This window comes from Engraulis encrasicolus, chromosome 17 (genome assembly GCF_034702125.1).
Source record: "Engraulis encrasicolus isolate BLACKSEA-1 chromosome 17, IST_EnEncr_1.0, whole genome shotgun sequence".
Taxonomy (NCBI): Eukaryota; Metazoa; Chordata; class Actinopteri; order Clupeiformes; family Engraulidae; genus Engraulis; species Engraulis encrasicolus.
Window position 1 is genome coordinate 35,153,125 of NC_085873.1, and position 2,500 is coordinate 35,155,624.

The following is a 2,500-nucleotide window of genomic DNA, read 5'->3' on the forward strand; positions in this document are numbered from 1 at the left end:
TTTGATGTTTTTGGGAATAAATAAAAATGGTTTGAAAAGTAAACAAACACCTGCCCCCCTTATAATGAAACAGGATCTCGGAAAAGGCTGAAGAAAGAAAAACAAAACTCAGGTACTGAAGTCCAGGGTAGTGTGAGCATGACAACTGCATGTTGAAATTGGCAGGATTGCTACAACTAGCATCAGCATTAGAATTAGAGATGCCCCGGATCCTGATTTTTAGGATCCTGCCGGATACCAGATCCACTGCTTAAGATCCTGCCGGATCCGGAACCAGATACCGGATCCTATGAAAGGGTTGTGAAACACATGGCCAACTCGCACACGTGGGCCCTTTTTATTACCTTGGCGCAAACTATTTTTAAGACTCATTGGCTTACTGTCACACTGCCTTCAACGACCGCTTCCAAAGGGCTTTCACTCCATGCAGCAATTGGGGTTGTGAAAGACTGACTGAAAAGCCTAGGCGACGTATAAAGTAGAGATGCCCCAGATCCTGATTTTTAGGTAACTGCCGGATACCGGATCCACAGCTTAAGATCCTGCCGGATCCGGATAGTTTGAAAAACCCTATTATCCTGCCGGATCCGGAACCGGATCTTGGATCCTGTACATCTCTAATTAGCATCGCCTGGACAGACGTCACGCAGGCGCCGAACGTGAGGAATGAAAGAGGAGACTCTTGTCACTGTCACACGACACTGACTGATGAAACCAGAGAGAGAGAAGGAGAGGAGCAATGGATGGAGGCGAAGAGAGACGAGGAGAGGAGGAAAGAGAGAGGGAGATGCAGAGACGAAGAGACAAATATACATGGAAGAAGGGAGAGGCCGTGTGTGTGTGTGCGTGCAAGAGTCTGTGTGTGTGTGTGTGTGTGTGTGTGTGTGTGTGTGTGTGTGTGTGTGTGTGTGTGTGTGTGTGTGTGTGTGTGTGTGTGTGTGTGTGTGTGTGTGTGTGTGTGTGTGTGTGTGTGGGTGTGTGTGTTAGCCATGCTTCCGTCATGGTGCCTCTGACGTGAGCAACGGGTCAGGTCTAGACACACCTCTCCTCTCCTCATCTCCTCCCCTCTCCTCTCCTCATCCTCTTCTCCCTTCTCCTCTCCTCTCTTCATCCTCTCCTCTCCTCTCCTCTCCTCTCCTCTCCTCTCATCATCCTCTCTTTATCCTCTCCTCTCCTCTCCTCTGCTCTCCTCTCCTACCCTACCCTCTCCTCTCCTCTCCTCCCCTGCTCTCCTCTCCTCCCCTCCTCTCCTCTCCTCCCCTTCCCTCCCCTGCTCTCCTCTCCTTTCCTCCCCTCCCCTCTCCTCTCCTCCCCTCTCCTCTCCTCTCCTCTCCTCCCCTCCCCTCTCCTCATCCTCTTCTCCCCTCTCCTCATCCTCTCTTCTCCTCTCCTGTCCTACCCTCTCTTCTCCTCTCCCATCCTCTCCTCATCTCCTCTCCTCCCCTGCCCTCCCCTCTCCTCATCCTCTCTTCTCCTCTCCTCTCCCGTCCTACCCTCTCTTCTCCTCTCCTCTCCTCTCCTCTCCTCTCCCATCCTCTCCTCTCCTCTCCTCTCCTCTCCTCTCCTTTGTGTGCTGTGACCTCACAGCTGACACGCATGCCAATGAGGAGAAAGGGGTGGGGCCTGATGTCTTGAGGCCACCGCCCCCCTCTGGAGACTGAGGTGTGTGTTTGTTTGCCTGTGTGTGTGAGTGTCTGAGTGTGCGCATCCGTGCGTTCGTGTGAGTGTGTGTATGTATGTGTTAGTGTGCTTCTGTGTGTGTTTTTGTGTGTGTGTGTGTATGTGTGTGCATGTGCGTGTGTGCATAGGTGCATGCGTGCGTGCGTGCATCCGCGTCTGTGTGTGTGCGCTCGTGCATTCATGCACGTGTCTGTGTGTATGCATGTGTGTGCGTGTGTGTGTCTGTGTGTGTGTCTGTGTGCATGTGTGTGTGAGTGTGTGCATCTCCGGTTTGCCAACAGTTGTCAGAATGTGCACAAGCATCACCATGGCAACACAGTGGAACATCGGCGCGAGAGCTCACTCACTTCTCAGCATTAGGATCATGTTCCACTGAGGAGCGCAGACCTCTCTCTCCCTCTCTCTCTCTCTCTCTCTCTCTCTCTCTCTCTCTCTCCCTTTCCTTCTCTGTCTCTGTGTATCTTTTTCAGTATATCGTTTTGATGTACAAATCTGTCTCTCACTCTCACTCTCTCTCTCTTCCTCTGTCTTTTTGTATTTATTGTTTGGATGTACAAAGCTCGCTCTCTCTCTCTCTCTATCTATCTCTCTCTCGCTCTCTCTCTGTCACACACACACACACACAAACACACACCCAGGCATACACATTCGTGCAAACACACATGCACACAGGTTGTAAGTGTAATTCAGAGAGAGAGTGAGACGGTTGTGTTTAAAACAAGACCTTCAGGCAGATATGAAACAGCCAAGAGATTAATTTGAGATTAATTTGATCTTAATTTTAATATGCTGTGTACACACGCAGGCAGTAGCTGCACAC

At 50.7% G+C, this 2,500-nt stretch overlaps 1 protein-coding gene across 10 annotated transcripts in view; it reads right to left on the bottom strand.

Annotated features, from left to right (window-relative positions):
- camk2g1 (calcium/calmodulin-dependent protein kinase (CaM kinase) II gamma 1) overlaps positions 1-2,500 on the bottom strand; it is a 172,911-nt gene that overhangs the window by 71,033 nt on the left and 99,378 nt on the right. The window lies entirely within an intron of this gene.